The 19800-nt window shown below is 37.1% G+C and overlaps 1 pseudogene; it reads left to right on the forward strand.

Annotated features, from left to right (window-relative positions):
* The window catches only part of LOC128113927 (histone deacetylase 1-like), an 81784-nt pseudogene extending 62094 nt beyond the window's left edge, over window positions 1-19690 (forward strand).
* The last annotated feature ends 110 nt before the right edge of the window (window positions 19691-19800 follow it).

The raw sequence follows: 19800 nt of genomic DNA on the forward strand, positions 1-19800 counted from the left end.
GGCTATGTGGGTTGTTTGTCTTACTGCGTCTTTGTTTGTCCTGCTTGGTGTCATCTCTTAGAAGCTTGCTCTTTTCTGAAGGGAAGCAGAGGAGGAGAGTAGGAACGTGGAGGTAGTTGGGAGGAGTGGGGGAAGGGCAAATTATTTGGGGGATGTACTGTATCAGAGAAGAATCATTTTTTTCGATAAAATGAAAGAATATTTCAAAAAAGGAAAATTTGACACTGATATAACTGTAATCATATTATATAACACTCAACATCATATGAATGGATAATTTTGTATGTACAAGAAAGACTATGAAAATTAATTTTTAAAGATTGGTTTATATTCCACATTCTAATATTCATGGAACTGATTTTTAAAGGAATTTTGTTTGTTGCTATGGTTACTTCCTGAAGTATAAGGTGGACATTGGGTTTGACTGTGAAGCACATGCTCCATCCTTTGTTTTCCATTCCAGTCACTCTGTCTCATCATTTCAGTATATATGTACTATCTAAGGTACTGTCATTAAGGTACTATTGTCTGTCTTTCCAAATCCAGCCAAGCTTTTTAGATTGCTTTCTTGAATCTGACTTATTCACTCACTTACCTTCTTAAATAGTTTATGAATTATGAAAAGATCCATTCAAAACTGAGGGTTCACATGGGCCAGAGAGTCAGGCAGAAGATGAGGCAGAAAGACTGTAAAAGCCAATGGGGTTGGATGGCACCAAGAAAAATAGCATTTTTAAGACACAACAGGACTGGTCACGCTGTGGAAAAACTCAACTGCAAATGGATCAAGGACCTCAACAAAAGGCCAGATACCCTGGATCTGAGGATAGAAGATAAAGTGGGGAATAATCATTGGCACAAGACTTTCTTAACTGGGCAAGAGTAGCAAGAGAACTAATACCAACAATTAACAAATGAAACTTCATGAAATTGAATAGCTTCTGCATGACAAAGTAAACCATTACTTTGCTAAAGCAGAAGCCATGCTAAGGAATTGGAAAAGAATTTTACCAATTGCATATCTACTACAGGGTTAATATCTAAAATATATAAATAATAAAACAAAACTAGACATCAAGAAAACAAATAAACCAAATAAAAAAGGGAAGCAGAACTATGCAGAGATTTCTCATAAAATAAAACAGAAATGACTTTGAACCATGTAAAGAAATGTTGAGCACTCTTAGTCATCAGAAAAACAAACTAAAATTGTTATTTTATCTTGCACCAACTAGAATGGCTAAGATCAACAAAATAAATGATAAATCATTCTGGCAAGGGTGTGTGGAAAGAGGAACACTTATTTATTGCTGGTTGGAGTGAAAACTTGTATAGCCACTATGGAAATAAATGTACAGGTTCATCAGGAAGCTTCAAATAGCTCTACCTCAAGATCTGGCTAGAGCACTAATCTTAGTGTTACTGTTACAGTGATGAAACATCATGACCAAAAGAAATCTGAGGAAAAAAGAGTTTTATTTCATGCATAGTCTCAATAAAATTTCAGCATCAAAAGCAATGAAGGAAGGAACTCAAATATAATGGGAACCTGGAGGTAGGAGCAAATGCCATAGAGGCCATAGAGAAATGTTGCTTATTGGCTTGCTTCCCTTGGCTGTTCTACACATAATATCCAGTAATTGAAAACAGCATTTATGTTATCAGTGGATGAAAAATAACAGAAATATGGTACATTTATCCAATGGAATATTATTCTGGTGTTAAAAAACGAAATTATGAACATTTCAGGTAAATGGATAGAACTAGAAAAAAAACCATAATATTGAATGAGGTAATTCATACCTCAAATGACAAATATTGTTTGTTTTCTGTTATATGTGGGTGTTAACTTTTAAGCCCTCGGGAGGTGTGATTTAATCCATATAACCACAAAGGGTCGGTATCAAGTAAGGGACTAGGGGGAAGTGGGAACTCTCCCAAAGAAGGCGAAATAGAACACATACATATGGCAGGGTGAGACTGGAGTAAAAAGGTTAAATTGAAAGGATAGAAGAGTGGGTAAGGAAGGGAGTATAAGGAAGAATAACTAGTCCTAAGGGCCATTTGTGGTACTATATGGAAACCTGGTACTGTAAAAGCGTCCTAAAATATATACATATATGAAAAGAATCTAAATTGAGTCATCAAATAATTGGTAAGAAAATGCCACAACTAGACATATTTATCCACCAAATGAGACCATCAGTGCCAAGAAGCAGTTAATTCCAGTTGAGTCACTGGCCAAAGGAAACCTATAGAAGGCCTCAAACATCTCAGGTATTGCCAAGGCTATTTGCTGCTCTCCACAAAATTATGTTAAGGCCCTATTGCTAAAGACAACACATGTATTTCATTGAACAAGGAGAATTTGACCTGAGGCCTAACAAGGGCCTTTACCCCTAGTGACTAGAGTTTATGGTACTGGATACTACCAGAGGAGAAAGGCAACATCAACCCAGCTACAGACCTTGAAATCTACAATGCTGACCTACTACCTGCAAGTTACCCTGGTGCAACAGTGGCTCAAAGTGGAGAAGCAACCCGCAGCTCTCTGATTGGTAATAAGGCATAGTCCATGATTTGGAACCAATGCATGACAGTGCTCAGGCTGCCATGAATTTGAGACTGGATAGGTCATGGGACCATAGGAATAGCAAATACTATTGTTCTGCTAGAGGAATAGAACAATAAAATGACTCTTTATGACACTCTGCTATAACCATAGATGATCATCACCTTGCTCACCAGTCATCAGAGTACTTTCTTCTTGCAATTGATCATAACTAACACAGAGATCCACACTAGATGATCTGCAGAGACTGGAAGATTTTTGAACAACCAGTCCTCAATTTAGTGTCTTCCTCACACCTTTGTCCTCAGTGTTCGGGGAGCTATGTGAAAGAGGATGAAAGTTTCTAAGAAACAGTGGATGGATGATCCTAAAGAAATGGACTTAGAGACTAGAGCAGCATGTAAAGGGCCTGTACATATTTAAATTGGGTAGGTTCACAGCACTGTATATGGGAAGTGGTGCTGGGATCCCATCTCCAAACAAGAAGGAATTTGTAACTGACATCCATTTGCACATTGAGAGAGAGAGGAGAGAGAGAGGGGGGGAGGAGGAGGAGGAGAAGAGAGAGAGTTAGAGAGGTAGCATGAAGGAGAGAATCTTGGATGAGTTGGGACAGAAAATAATTTTCAGAATATACTATATGAAAATTTTGTCTATAAAATCATATAGAGTTTAAATTATTCCTCTTCCTTGAGCCTAATCTGCCCTAATTTCCTTGAATCCATCAACTCTATAATAGCCTTTATTTTATTTATTTACACCAAATACAATTGATCTGAGGCCTCAATATTTCTACAACTATTTATCATGAAACCCATAAGACAGTTCACATATGTTATGAAACATAATTCAGCAAACCAAATTGTAATATTGAAATACCCTCCATACTAAATGCTATGTACTATTCAATCTATTTGTGCAGATACTAAAACCTATGTGAAATTAAGTTAATTATAAAATAAAATATTAAAAAATTTTTAAAAAATGTTGGAATAATGATTATGACATTTTTCAACCAAGTTGAAAATTCCACTCTTGAGATTGGTTTGTAGAGTGAATTCCATTCTAATGAAATACCATGAAGGAAATAAGAAGCAAAAGTCCTTCATTAGAAGGGACACACTAGGCAGAGGCAGGCAGATCTTTGTGAGTTCGAGGCCAGCCTGGTCTACAGAGCGAGATCCAGGAAAGGCGTAAAGCTACACAGAGAAACTCTGTCTTGAAAAACAAAAACAAAAAAACAAACAAAAAATAAAAAACAAACAAAAAGAAAAAGATTTAGAAGGGACACACTGAGGAAATGCAAGACAATGAGGAATTATTTTAAAGTGATGTATGATCCTCATGCAGATGTTAAGAATAGATGATTTCCATATTATAGGCATAAAATAAATAGAGAAACATGACTGTTAAATGATGAAATCAGAGAGTCTTTCTCAACTTTAGAGTCAATTACTATGAGTATGCTACACCATTACCTGTATCATGTAACTCTGAAGGTTGTAGTACAACATGAAAAACAATACACCTGTTCAAATTACACGATCACTAGTACAAGTTTGTTTTCTAGATTACTTTGCATTTAAAAGTATGACATTTGAACAAAATAGTATCCAAGCTTATTTCTAGTTCTTCAGTTATGTCCTAATGTTACTCATTATTTCCTAAAGATCTATAATAACCAAGAAGCATTATTAAACTACAATGAAAGATTATTAAGTTTACAGTTTGTCCCTTAGCAACCAACAATTATCTATAAGTTATATATATATATATATATATATATATATATATATATATATATATATATATATGGAAACAGATAATTCCTTCATTTGCTGCTCATGATAAGAAAAGAATATGAAATCTCTGGACAGAACCGATGTATATTTGTGACAAATAATGTTTATGGTAATTTTAAAAATAGGCAAATTTATGTAGCAACTGTTTTCCACTAATGGTATCATCTGGTGTATCTTTTTACATTGATGAGGTATTTAAGTTCTCACTGTTTAGAGTCATCATTGGAAAGAAAGAGAAAAAAAAGATTACTTACACTAAATATATATAAAAAAAGTGAGACTCAGAACAACTCTATAGTAGTTTAAACAAAATACATTGTAACATAGAAAGAATATTAATACAGACTTGAATACTAAAATGAAATGAATCACTAAAATTAGATCAATTCCAGGTACATTTTTATTCTGTTCTTTCTGAGATCACATGAATAATACTATATAAAATAATAATAACTTCTTTCTGTTTAATAACTGCTTCTTTATCACCAATTTGTACAAGATGTTTGAAATTTTATTTGCTAGAATTCAATATACAACCTAGGCAGAAAAATTATCTCTTGTTCAGAGTGTACTGCATAAACAGTGTAAACAAAAGAAATAAAAATTGTATCATATCAGTCAAATGCGTATTGACAGAATACACAGGTGAACTTTGTTAAAATCAGAGAAAAGAATGAACATAAAATAAGACAATAGCAAACAGATTTTCTTACTCTACTTCACCTGGTAGCTAAAAGTCAAAATACAACCAGAGAAAATAAAGGAGTGCCTTCCATGTGCATTTTGGACTGACTTTTATGAAAGAGGTTATGCATATTCATCTGCTTCCATCAAAGGAAACAGAGAAGATCCTCATGAGTAAACTGGGGATGAGAGAGGGCAATAGAGGGGAGAGAAGGGCGGATGAGAACACGAGGGAACAGGATGGTTGAGCTGGGGGGGGGGATGGAGTGGGAGAGCAATAAAAGAGATATCTTTATAGAGGGAGACATTAAGGGTTAAGGAAGAAACCTGGAGTTAGGAAAATTCCCAGGAATCTATAATGACGATCCCAGACTAGAATACCAACAATAGTGTTGAGGGTGCCTGAACTGGCCTACTTTGGTTAATCAGATTGGTTACTACCCTAACTGTCATCATAGAGCCTTCCTCCAGTAACTGATGGAAGCAGATGCAGAAATCCACAGCCAAGCACCAGGCCATGCTCCAGGAGTCCAGTTGAAGAGATGGAAGAGGGATTATATGAAGAAGGTAGGTCAAGATCATGATGGAGAAATACACAGAGACAACTGAACCAAGCTCAAAGGAACTCACAAAATTTAGACTGACTACTGTGGAAACCTGCATGGGACTGGACTGGACCCTCTGTATACAGGAGACAGTTGTGTAGTTGGGTCTGTCTGAGGGGCCCTTGGCAGTGTGATCAGGATCTATTCCTGGTGCCTGAGCTGGCTTTCTGGATTCTATTATCTATGGTCGGACACTTTGCTCACACTGATGCAGTGGGGAGGGGCTTGGTCCTGCCTCAACTGAATGTACCAGGCTTAGCTGTACCCCACGTGAGAACTTACCCTGTAGGAGGAGAAGAGGGAGGCGAGTTGGAGGGAAAGGCAAGAGGAAGGAGCAGGAGGAGGGGTGAGAAGGGGATTTGTTGTTGGTGTGTAAAATGAATAAAAACATTAAAAATAAAATATACTCATTGTTCAACCTCTTGGAACTGTCCTTCTCACAATACTCTTCAGCCTCTAATAGTCTTCATTCTACTTGCAATTCATGTAAGACTAACATTTTAAGATTCTGTAGATGAGAGAGCTAACATAGTTCTTGGATTACTGTACCTGGCTTTTTAAATTCATAATCTCCAGTTCTGTTGTGAGCATAGGACAAACAGGATTCCATTCTGTCATGAGATGGAATTGTTATTTCATATTTCATAAGTGTACCACATTTTCTACATCAATCTTTCAGTTCATATACAACACTGAAACTTCTTGTAATTGAGAATAATAATACAGAAAATATTTGACTATTCTCATTTGTAAAGAAATATAAACTGTGATATTACAGTACATTCTTTCTGTCCTATATGGTTAGGTTGTGTTTATTTTTTTCTTTAGGAAAGGATGTTGAATGCTATTGGAATTTATATCTACATCTATTGAGATGAATATTTTATGCCACATTTTTGACACATTATATTGTGTTAAGCATTGGCTGTTTAATTTTGTTTCAGATGGTAAAGAGGTAAAGTATTTTGATATTAGGTGCACATAGTCATTATTGCTTAAATACTGCTGTATGAATTCATATTATCACTAACAGCAATTTAATTATTATATATTGACTATGTTTATCTCTGTATTGCTTACATTGTCCTTTTGTTTATACATTCAACTACTTGTGCTTTCATTTGCGTTCTGTTTCATGGAATGTGATAATACAATTACTCTGAGTCTATGTTTTCCTTAGAAATGAAGTGATCTTCTTGTAAGCAATATATATATATATATATATGTATATATGTATATATGTATGTATATATATATACATACATATATACATATATATATATATATATATATATATATACATACATAACTGTTAACCTTTACTTCATTCCTTGGTGCTTATTTGGAATATCACTCAATGTGTATTCAAAACAACTATTTGAATGTAATTTCTTGATGCAGATATTATGTAGCTGATTTTTTCTACCGTATTTTTAGTGTTTGACAGTTTCATAAATATATGTAATGGCTTTTTATTGTTTTCATACCATAATATCATTCATTATCCCAATCAGTTTACAGTTGGAAAACTTCCTCTGACAAGCTGGCCTTTACTTTCCTGTTTTCTTTTTGTGTGTAAGCAAATGCATTTAATGAAGTGTCACTAGCCTGAACATGGATGGAAGGTTATTATTGGATTAATGGCAACTAAACAAATTGACATCCTCTCCCCCAACATCCATTAATTTTCAAAAGTGCCTCTGAGAGTAATGGGGGCTCATTTTCACTCAAGTCTAGGAATATTTTTACTTCTTTTTTATTTTTTTTTTCAAATTACCCATTCATCATGCAATAGTGTATTTCATTATCATGAAATTGTCAATTTTCTATATTTTTTCTTGATGCTGATTTGTAGTCTTATTACATCTGGATCAGGTAGAACACATAGAATGCATATAATTAGTTCAATCTTGTATTTGTTTTGAATTATGATCTCTTAGAGAACGTTCCGTGAACTGGAGAAGAATGTATAATCTATAGTGTCTGGATGGAATTCTTTCTAGATGTTTGCTAGGTCACTTTATTCTATGGTACCATTTCTTTGCTTGATTACTTATTATCTGAAGTTGAAAAAGCAAGGACAGAATCTCTAACCTCCAAAAGCTAATCAACATTTAATGTGCCCTCTAACCTCTAAATGTGTAATAGAGGTGGAGGTCAATGTGTGGGCATGATCTCCAAACTCAAGATTGTTTATAATTTTATGGTGCTCTTTCTTTGTCTATGTATCTGTCTCTGTGTCTGCCTCTACCTTTCTATCTACTCTTTCTCACTCAGTATATTTGGTTCATTGCCTATAGACCTTTACTTGAGTTAACTGTGGATCTTAAATAATTTAACTTTTGACTAAGATAAGCTGCTTTGAAATGACAACAAATTTATAAGCCCATGAAGAAAGTTAAATAATCTAAAATATATGAAAGAAATTATGCGAGGGTCGAGGGAAAGAGAGTTTGGGGGAGCGGGAGATCCCAGCTGGATCAACAACAGAGAGAGAGAACAAGGAATAGGAGACCATGGTAAATGAAGACCACATGAGAATAGGAAGAAGCAAAGTGCTAGAGAGGCCCACAGAAATCCACAAAGATACCCACACAACAGACTGCCGGCAATGGTCGAGAGACAGCCCGAACTGACCTACTCTGGTGATGGGATGGCCAAACACCCTAATTGATGTGCTAGAAACCTCATCCAACTACTGAGGGATCTGGATGCAGAGATCCATGACAAGGCCCCGGGTGGATCTCTGGGAGTCCAATTAGCGAGAATGAGGAGGGTTTATACGAGCGAGAATTGTTGAGACCAAGGTTGGATAAAGCACAGGGACAAATAGCCAAATGAATGGAAACACATGAACTATGAACCAATGGCTGAGGGGTCCCCACTGGATCAGGCCCTCCGAATGGGTGAGACAGTTGATTGGCTTGATCTGTTTGGGAGGCATCCAGGCAGTGGGACCAGATCTTGTGCTCATTGCATGAGTTGGCTGTTTGAAACCTGGGGCCTATGCAGGATTGTTTGGCTCGGCCTGGGAGGAGGGGACTAGACCTACCTGGACTGAGTCTACCAGGTTGACCTCAGTCTGTGGCTGTGGAGAAGGCTTTGCCCTGGAGTAGATGGGAATGGGGGGGGGGGTTGGGGGGAAGGTGAGGGGAATAGGAGGGGGGAGAACAAGGGAATTCGTGGCTGATATGTAGAACTGAATTGTATTGCAAAATAAATTAAAATTAAAAAAAAATATGAGGCCAGATCTATTTCTTTTTCTGCTGTCTAGCCTGACGACTCTCCATGACCTTCCCTTCCTTGATTTTTCCCCAACAGTGACCCACCTGGGAAGTTAATCATATGCTTGAATTAGTGACACATGTACCTTGGTGGTAACCAACAGCTTTCTAATTGAACTTAATACCAACTCAACAAGAGGAAAATAATGTCCGATACTGGAAACTTAGCCAATTACCCAGGGGTAGTACAGTCATGCAGCTTGGAGAAACATCTATAACTACCACTTTACTAAACCAACACAAGCCCGAAAATCAATATATATATTTGACCTTATGTCCATATACAAGTGAGGTCTTGGTGCTTCATTTAGGAACCTTCTCTCAGCAACAGACAGTGATCATTGCAGAAATCCGTAAGTAATCAAAATGCATCACAATAGATGATACTGTGAAACAAACTCTGTACCTGAGGCTCTGGAGTCATTGTGGAATAGGAGGCCGAATGATTGTAAGAGCCAAAGGATCAAGGAATTTTCTATGACACTGTGTCTCCTAGACATGTCAGAAGCTACCAAGAAGTCTCAGCAGCAAGGGAGAATAGATACCCCTAAGCAGATGGAGACAACACGGAAAGGACTCAATCGTTTGTAAAGAACTACAGACACTTAAGGAATGGAAGAAACAGGCTTCTCCATGGAAAAGAACACCAATCAATTATATAATGCTTAATGATCACTGCTGAAAACATACATATTTGTTGTAATATTGTACAGAACGAGTGAGTGTAGATGAATTTCTAAATGGTCTTATTAAATAAAAAATATGAAGCCAGATATATGGGTGAAAGCCTTAGAGAGATCAGGGAAATAGGGAAAGCCACAGCTAGCCTTACCTCACCAACTAGGCAGCTTCCAAACATGAGTTACTTACTATCTACCCACGCCTATATGACTTGCTGTTCTGCCATCTGATTTGCTCTCTCTGCCCAGCTATATCACTTCCTCTCCATTCCCAGCTCTGTCACTTCCTGTCTGTCTGTACAGACCTCCATGGTTAACTAGTTTTGAAATTTCAGGTATGTGTCACCACACCTGACTCTGATTCCAGTGTGGCTTTGAACACACAGTGATCCTGCCTGCCAAGTGATAGGATTAAAAGCATGTGCTACCATTGTCTGACTTCTTTGTTTACTTATAGTGGCTGGCTATTTCCTCTCATCTCCAGGCAAGCTTTACTTATTAAAGCACAAATAAAATATCAGCACAAGCAGTTTCTATTTAGAATATATATATATACATATATATTAATGGAAAAAACTTATGAATTTGAAAGAGAGTAAGAATGGGTGTTTGGGAGTGTTTGGAGAAAGGAAGTGGAAAGGAAAAATGATATAATTATCCTCAAAATTCAGAAAAAAATGAGTATTCCTCTGTCTTCACTTCCTACGGCTCACCATATTATATACAGATTATGTATATTACCCCCTTTGATGCCTATATCTCTGAATGATATTTACCTTGACATATTTAATAGGAATCATACTACAGTATTTAAAAAATCATTAATTGTGAGCACATATGACATTTTATTGGTATAGTCCTCAAGTTAGTGCTAAAACTAACACACAGCGCTGGCTATGTACACAACATTATCATGACCTCATAGACATGTATAAATGATCAATGCACATTGAACATGCTAAAAATTAATAATGAAATTTTATATAATAGATGACCTTTTTCCCTATTAAATGTGTCACTTTTGCCTTTCCATTTTTCCTGGCAATATAAAATTTAGCATTTCTCTGTGTTCTTTAAGTGCTATAGGGGGGTATTATAGTTGCTGATTTCAATAACTTTGGTGTTTCTTTTTAAATGAAGAGGAAGGAGTGTAAATAAACAATTTCTTTAAATTGGAAAATAAAGATGTTTTGAAATCCTGTTTTATTAGCGTTAACATTTTCTCTTGTAGCCTATTAACATAGTTACTATTTTAATTATCTTGACTTTAGGTTGCTTACCAAAGACAAGATTGGTTAATACAAAAGCAGTATTCTGAATTTTTCATTGTGTTCTCTGTGTGTGCATGTGGACTTGTATGTGCCCACACATCTATGCAGATGCACTCATCTGTGCATTAACACACAGAGGCCACAGGTCAACATCTGATCTTTTTGTCTTATCACTCTCCATGTTATTTTTAGAGTCAGGGACTCTCAGGAAACCTGAATATTTTCATTTTGCTGGACCAGGTGGTCGGTGTGCCCTCTGGATCTGATTATTTCTGCTCCATCTTTGTAAAGCACTAAAGATGAGATACAGACCATCCTGCACCGTGTTTATATAGTTTCTGTGAACCCACCTCATTCTTGGGAGCTCTTTCCCCAGCCCACAGAGTTTTACTATATACTTTCAATCACTGAAATAAATACACAAAATGATCAAATTGTAAAGATAACAGGCTTATCATGGCCTAGAATTTTAGAGATTCTAGCCCATCATTTTTTTTCTCTATTTTTGTTGGCTCCTAGATTGGCAGTACATTCTTTGGGATAATCTAGAGAGGAGTAAACCCATTTCTCTTCACCAGAGAAAAGTCAAAGAACAAACAAAAGAAGAGGGTCCCAAAGTCCTCTTCACAGGCAAACCCCCAATGACCAGAATCACCAGAATCCCCTACATGAGGCCCCATTCTGTGCAGGGTTTTTAGCATTTCTCAGTAGCATTGAGCTGGGCAGCATAGTATAAAATTACTCATTCAAAATGGAGTCATACAGGGCCAAGAATGAGATATATAACCTAGTCAACACCCGAACCCAATCAGCAAAACAAAATCCTGTCTTCATGCCTAGCCTAGCCTCATGTCAAAATGTGGTGGATGTGAGCTCCTAAGATCTTGGGTAATCCAATCCTTCCAGTTAAGTTAGCAGTCAGCCACAATTCTTTTTTTTTTTTTTTTTTTTTTTTTTTTTGAGAATTTCCCATTCTCCCTCAGGTTCTTTCAGCAGGGATTCCTGTATTTCTGCCATTTCTTCAATGCTGGGGTCTCATAGACAGCTCAGTATAGCTTCAGGCACAATTTCCTAAGGATTTCTGTGAAAGAAGAGTGTACCCTGGGGCTCTTTTCTCATTCTCCACCCTGGAAAGTTTGTGAAACAAATTTTCATGCTACCTTTTTGAGATTCTGACAACCACAGTTTTGCTTACTTCTGATAATCCCTCCATGTTACACTTCATTGTCCTAGTGCAAAATGGTGGGTTACTTTTTCTTCCTGATAATATTCATAGCCCAGCACTCTCCTTATTCTTCTTATAAACCTGTCCCATTTTATCAACTTGTGAAAGTCTCCAATGTTTCCAAAGTGATATTTACTGTTGAGTGTTTGAAATCTGCCTGAGGCAGTCAGCTGCAGTCTAGTGTGGCTGCTTGGAAGTTGGATCCTATTTACATTTCATTCAGAGAAACTAATTCATCATCTTTAGACAGTCTCCCCCAAAGTTTCAAGACCTGGACGCAATGCCTTAGTCTTTTATTTTTGTCATGATGTAACATGAGTAGGTGCCAGTCTAAACCTCATTTTTGTATGTTAAAGACACAGTAACACCCTCTCTCCCTGTTTCAAATTCCACATTTTATCAATCATTCCATTACAGCATCAAATACTGGGATAATCCAACTATGACAAGGAAAGATATATTTTGGCTCACAGTTTTAGAAGGTGTGGCATCATTTGACACCATTGCTTTTGTTTTTGTGGGGGGACAGTGGTGGTGCTTGTGTCAGGGCAGCTTGCCAAGGAATCCAGAGAGAACAAAAGGCTCGTGGTATGGAAGCAAAATTTTGAGGAAGGCACACTCCTTCCAGGATACAGTCCAGCATAAAGAAAACGAAGAAACAGCCCCATTAAACTCAACCTTTTAAAGAATCTGCTATCTCTGAATATGGAAAAGCTAGAAAATAACCCTGTTGTGTATGGTCTGAGAGAATAGTGAAGTTTGAAACTAGGGCAAGTTCCTCTATCAGTGAAGTTTATTAACGTATTTTACTCTTCCAAATTACCAGTTGACTCTTCCCTTAGTTTCTCTCCTGGTGGTGTTCCCTGTGGAAGAATGTTGGTGAAGATATATTCTCTCAGCTTTTGTACTATTGTGAATACTTTTATCTCTCCAACAAATTGGGTAATTTTTCAGGTAGAATATCCTCAGTCAACTGTTTGGGCTTTATTCTTTTCTTTTGGTACTGTAAAAATACCATTTTACTCTCAGTGAGCCTGTAAGTTTATGCGGAAAACTCTTATAAGTGTCATATTGAGACTCCCATGTTACTTTTTAATATTTTGTTCTCAGCCTTGAGAATTTTGTCTTTCACATTTGAAAGATTTGTTTAGGATTTTTCTCATATTTCTTTACTTATCTGAGAGCTTTTTGCTCTCAGTTTTAATAAGTTTTAATCATATCCATCCCCTTCCCCACCTCCTCTAGAATATCCCTGTTTGTTTCTCCCCAACTTTGATTCTTTGTGTTCATTTTTGTTTTTGTCTTCTTTTCCTCAAATCCACAAACTCTGGTTTGTGTTATCCATATACTATGGGGAGTGTGGCCACTCACTGGAATGTGATCAACTAACCAGGGGCCAAATCTCGAAACCAACAATTGTCCATGTTCTCAGTTATGGGGTAGGACATCATTCCTATCTCTCCTCTCCATTCTGGAACTATATTTCGCATAAGCTTATGGAAGTCTTGTGTGAGCTGTCACAACGTCTGTGACTTTCTAAGGTCTAGCCTGCTGAGCTTTCTTAGTCTCTGCACTTCGCCCAGTTGTGGGTCCTGTGTTAGTTACCATGCACTGCTGCTTGGTGAGGGTCAAGAGATGTGCTAATCTGAAGGTACGTCTATAACTCATGAGGGGTCCATTTAGCAGCGTGTGCATTCAACAGAATACTGGTAGGAGATTCTCCTTTAGAGTCGAGTACAACCTTCATGAGCCACTAGTCTTTGGCCCTAGTAACGGTGCTGGGTGTGGGTTTTACCCTGTGATGTGGGTCTTAAATACCATCAGAAAACAATCAGATACTCCCATGGTGCCCCTGCCACTCTTGGATGGTAGGCATATCTTGCTAGGTCAGTCATTGTTGTAGCTCACAGAGTTCACCACAGGGTAAGAATGATAACTGCTTCTTTCCTCAATTAGCAGACACAGCATTGTCAAACTTAGCCAGCAGTAATGAAGCTTACAGAGGAGTACCAGTTTATCTCTCTTCCTGAACTGGACACTGGAAACCTATCAATTGGAAATAAACCTTTACGAGCTCTATACTTGCTTATAACATGTTTGGAGTGAACATGGGTAAAATATGTGTGACTTGTGATTTCCCACATTCTATTTATTAGATATTCCCACCTTCTACATTTTTTTTTACTTCCATTGATTCTTTGTGGATTTCACATCATTCATTCTGATACTCCTTAACTTCCCAACTCCTCATACTCACCATCTGCCCTTGTGACTTCCCCCACAAATCAAAAACAAAATTAAATAAAAAACTAAAAAAAAAACAAACCAAACAAAGAAACAAACAAAACAAATGAACAAAAAAGGAAATAAAGAAAAAAAAAGAATACTGTCTTGAAAGCTGTAGTATGTCCCATTGAATCACATATGAATCATAGTTTACTCTTTAGTTCATTCATCTTTAGTTTCAAGTGTTCATTGCCACAAGTCGTTGGTCTGGCTGGAAGCCTCTGGTTCTGCTACATCACAATAATGGCTCCTCTTGGATACCCTGTTGTCCTGGGTCATGGAGATCCTGCTGTTTTGGATCTGTAGGTTTGTCCTCTTCACCTGCTCCAACAGTTCATAGCTGAGCTGGATGTTGGAGTGGGCCAACTCATAGCCCTGTTTCTGGGCCTGGGGGGGTAGCTAGGTGGGTCAGCTCCTTATTCTTCTGTCATTGTCACAACCCTGATGAGTTCTCCAGGACTGCCTTGGCTAGCTCAGATCCAAGTTCCTCACACATCACCAGGGCCAGCTCCACTGTTTTGCCCATGCATGGTGAAAGACCCTATCTCACAATTGATGTTGGGGAAATACAGGGGAAAGGGGCAGGTTCAGCTCTCCTGCTCTTATGCCCCCAGGACCTACCCACATGTGCCCAGGACAACAGGCTCAGCTCCAGTGTGCTATGGCCCTCTCTTCTGTGTCCTGCAGCTGGTGTGGAGCCGAGCTAGTTCTCTCACTCTTGTGACCCTGGGACCATCTCTCACTTCCCACAGGTAGCAAGGGGCAGAGTGAGGGTGTGCAACTTCCCCTCACCCCTGCCACCTGTTGGCAGATGGCGGGGGGCGCTCTGTTACTCTCATGCACCCTGGGCCTGCTAATCTGTATCCCCAACAACAGGGTCAGCGCTAGCATCTTACACGTTTTGAAAGGTTTGTTATTATTTATTGAACAAACCTTTCTACTTCTTTGATATTTTCAAGTATCTTTTAAAAGCCAAATAGTAGATCTGTGCATGTATGTTTTAGTATTTCCTTCAAATTCATGTAAGCTTACTGAATTTTTTCTGCAGTAAACTAGCCTGAGAGCTGCAGTTTTTCCTTCCATTATACTTATTCATTACATATATCAAAATTTTATGTCTCAGTGTATATTAGTTTTAACTCAGGAGGTTTTATTATAAATTATATTGTTTTACTTTGACCATTTCATATATATATATATATTTCATGTAATTTTTATACCTATGCTGTATTATATCCCTTCTAATCCTGTCAGTCCTCCTACTACCTGAGTCCATTACATCTATGTATATCTTTGTTTTGTTTTGTTTTGTAACCAAGTTTATTCAAGCTCCACTACATGCCCACATGTTTGAATATGTCCATTTTCACTTGCTGGACAAAACTTTGGCTATAAAGTGAAAAGAGTTACAGCTTCTTGTCAAGAATACACATGTAGCCTAGAATTCATCATGGAATGGTACAGTTCTATGAGCGCATTCCCATCTGTACTTAAATAACCAAGGCTTACTCTTGTGTTTTCTCATTGGAGGCAATGGTAGCTACCATGGGATCATATTAACAACAAACGTTGCCATGCCCAGAACATAGTATTTCAAAAATCCCTTCTTGATGTCCAGTGGCTCACATATTATTCCTTATTCCTCTTCCAATATGTTTCTTGAGACTTAGGAATGTCAAGTCAAGGACTTTTATTGGATTTTTTTCAAAGCTGTTTCCAGTTTTCTATAATATTTATCATTCTAAGTAATGAATCATTTTTCTATTGATTGTGTCTCTAACAGTTGTTTTATGTTCATCCCTCAGTTTATCTATACTGGCGACAGTTTCTTCACTTTGTTTTACTTTGGAGTGTGTTTTTTTTTTTGTTATTTTCTTGGCTATTGCTGTTTTTGTTGTTATTTTGGTTGTTGTTTGCAATATGTTTTACTGAATTTTTTTTAATTTTAATTTTGTGAGTCTCACTATGTTGTCCAAGCTGTTCTCAATTCTTGGGCTCATATGATCCACTCACTTCAGATTATGAGGAACTGGAAGTACAGACAGAGATAGGCCTACATGCCTACCCAGATGTCTTTCTTTTGTAATTATCCCATGTTTGCTGAAATCCCTTTAATTTTATTGGTATGCAATATCATTTGCATATTATAGAATTAGATATGTATTTTTTGTCTTCATAACATGATTATACTTGTGCTAGCTATTCAGGAATTCTAAGCAGTCTTCTTACATTTCTGAGATGGTGGCCTATGTCCAGAAATTATTAATTTTTTGTTGTATTGTAAATTTTGTACAGTAGAGAGTAATCCCAGAACACACATGTTTACTTGAAATTATATATATACATAGTGGTGTGTGTGTGTGTGTGTGTGTGTGTAAATTGTGTTTTATAAGAACAACTCTTTCTCACAAGCCTCTCGGTGAAGGTAGATTTGGACCAAACACCTTATTTACAGTCACTAATTTATGATCATATATTGAATGACTCTACCTGCTTTTGGGTAATAGCATCCTAGAAGGAATAGTCAGTGTCATATGCTGTGGCTGTGACCTCAAAAGTCAAAAGCCTGTCATATGATGAGCAATAATCCCTCAAGTTGAGTCCAGTGATGGGGTAGTTTTGATTTCTCTACATCAATGATATATCTGGTACTAAGGGGGACTCATGCTTAAACAACTGTAATTAGCATCAGGTGACACCTAATAGAATGAAATCCTGATACACTGGAGTCACATTTCTCTACTGACCTGAATCTCTTCATTATGCTCTACTAATAAAACATATCCTAGAAGTGAGGATCTTTATGATTTGTTCAGTTTCAGATTTGATTAGCCTATCAACAAAGGACCAATATAAAGGTCTGTGCCTACTGTCCTCCCATCTAGCAATGGAGTCTTATACCATGAAATGCTACCAAGGATTAAAGAAAAATAGAAGCAGTTCTTTGAACACTCCATTGACATTAACTAGGCAACAACTGAGTCTCATTTAAGCATGGATATTGGTGAAATTAGGTGCTTGATTGTGCTGCAGGTCAACTCTCAAAGGAGCAATGACAAAGGACAAAACTGGAGCCTGCCTCACCAAAGCATAGGTCTTTTCCTAAAATCAGAGCATCTCTGAGAGTTTTCTGTGAGCTATCTTGGGCAAAGGAACTTATGCTTTTCATTTGGTCTTGGGTTTCAATGTGCTGGGCCTAGCACCAAGTTCCTACATGAACTCAAGCATAGCTCTCATGTCCTTATAGGTAGAATCCAGTTTCTCAGTATTTGGAGAGTAGTGGTGTGGGCAGTCATTAGCCAGCCTATGAACACCATTCTAGCAAGGCAGTACAGGGTTACTGACCTAGGGCAAAGATTTGGGGACATACATGCATATTTTTTTCTTTTCCTTTTTTTACATTTTATTTTTATTATTGAGAATTTCTTACATGTTTATAATGAAACATGAAATATCTACTTCCCATTTTTCTTACTTAATTCCTTGATTGCCTTTATATTCCCACCCCAAACTTTATGCATTTTTTTAATTTTGTGGACCTATGAAGAAGAATCTTTGTGTCATATCGTTATATTAAAATCTAGAATTATGGACTTTCATCTGACTTCCTAAATCCCATGCAGGTAGGTTTGTATGTGGATAGCTGAACTTTTCTTGTATATGAGAAGATAGGAATTGAAATATCTGAATCACTGTCTTGGGTCCTCATGTTTGTAAGTGAATTAGTAAACATTTAACTTGAATATCCAAGCAAAGTCTTATTTAAATATTACACACACATTTTCAGGACAAAGTTAAAGCCATCTTGCCTCCTATGATGGGAACTTTAAATAATTTACTAAATTATAGCGTCCACAACACTTTATAGAGCGCCCAAAGTACCTGAGCCTGATTGACTACCTGCTCCCAAGTGAGCTTACACACTGAGGTGCACAGATCTCTGTTCTCTCCTCCTTTTAAACAAATATCTATTTGATGATGTGTCTTTTTTTTTGCTGTGTTTTTCTCCCTGTAGCCCTTGAAATTGAGGAACAGAAAGTTTTCTGGGTAGATCTGACAATTAAATACTTCAATTCAGTAGGCTTAACGCAAAAGTAATACTTAGCAATAGATTCTAACCTATGGATAAGGAGAAATAACATTGTTTTACATGGAGTTTTAACTGGTTATTTCTTTCTCTCTTTGTCTCTGTCTCTTTGTCTCTTTCTCTCTCTCTCTGTCTCTCTGTGTGTTTGTGTGTTCACATGTGTGTATCATGTGCATGTGTCTGTTCTAATGAACTTGTCTTTGATGCATGTGTGTGGAGCCCAGATGCCGACAGGTGACGTTTGATGTCTTCCTCTATCACTCCCACACTTATTTTATAGACAGTCTTTTGGTGAACCTGGAGTCCACCATTTCAGCTAGCCTGAGAGTGGGCACTGAGAAACTATCTACCCCTGCATGCCTGCCCTATTAGTCCCCCAGTGCTAGATCTAAAGATGAGTACCAGGATATGTGACATTGTTACTTGGATACTGAGGATCAAACTCAGATCCTTATGTTTGTACAGAAAACAAATTATCTGTTCAAGTATCTACTCAACTCTACTTTTGCTTTATGAAAACACTTTCTGAAATAATTGTAGCTGTCTTTGTTCTTAGTAACTTTTGCAGCCAGTCATTGGAGTCACAGATAAACAAGATATTAATACATGGAAATTAGTACGTTTTTATAAGAATAGGAGAATAATTATTTTTGAAAGAAAATGTATTTCCTAAAATAAAGGTGAAGAGTATCTTTATTCTCTTTTTTTTATTTTTGAGATCCTAACATGATTTACATCATTTCTTCCTTCCACTTCCTCCCTCCAAGTCCTCCCATATAACCCTCCCTGCTTTCTTTCAAACTCTTGGCCTCTTTCTATATTAATTGTTATTACATACACAAATATGTAGTAAAATGAATATATATTCCTAAATACACCCTGCTTAGTCTGTACTCTGTTATTTTATGTACATTTTCAATGCTGACCATTTGGTATTGGGTAACCAACTTTTGTGTTTGCTCTTCTCTGAGAAAAACTATTTCTCTCACTCTCAAAATTTCTTAGTTGCCCATAATTTTTTTTTTCTGAAGGGTTGAGGCCTTGTGTTCTTACCTGCACCCACTTTACAAGTCTACTATTGGTGCCCTTGTTGACCTCATTTTGGACAGTCACGTTGATGAGACTATATGGATGGATGCAGCTTCTGATAATACTAAGGAACACAGTCTCACAGCAAATTCAATGATCCTCTGACTATTAATATATTGGTATTGTCAATGTCTTATATCATTATTTGAATGTAGCACTAAATAAATCATGATTAAAAAAAGCTTAAGTATTAGGAATCAAAATCTGAAGAAGAG

This window comes from Peromyscus californicus, unplaced genomic scaffold, assembly GCF_007827085.1.
Source record: "Peromyscus californicus insignis strain IS unplaced genomic scaffold, ASM782708v3 Scaffold_19__1_contigs__length_69161282, whole genome shotgun sequence".
NCBI lineage: Eukaryota > Metazoa > Chordata > Mammalia > Rodentia > Cricetidae > Peromyscus > Peromyscus californicus.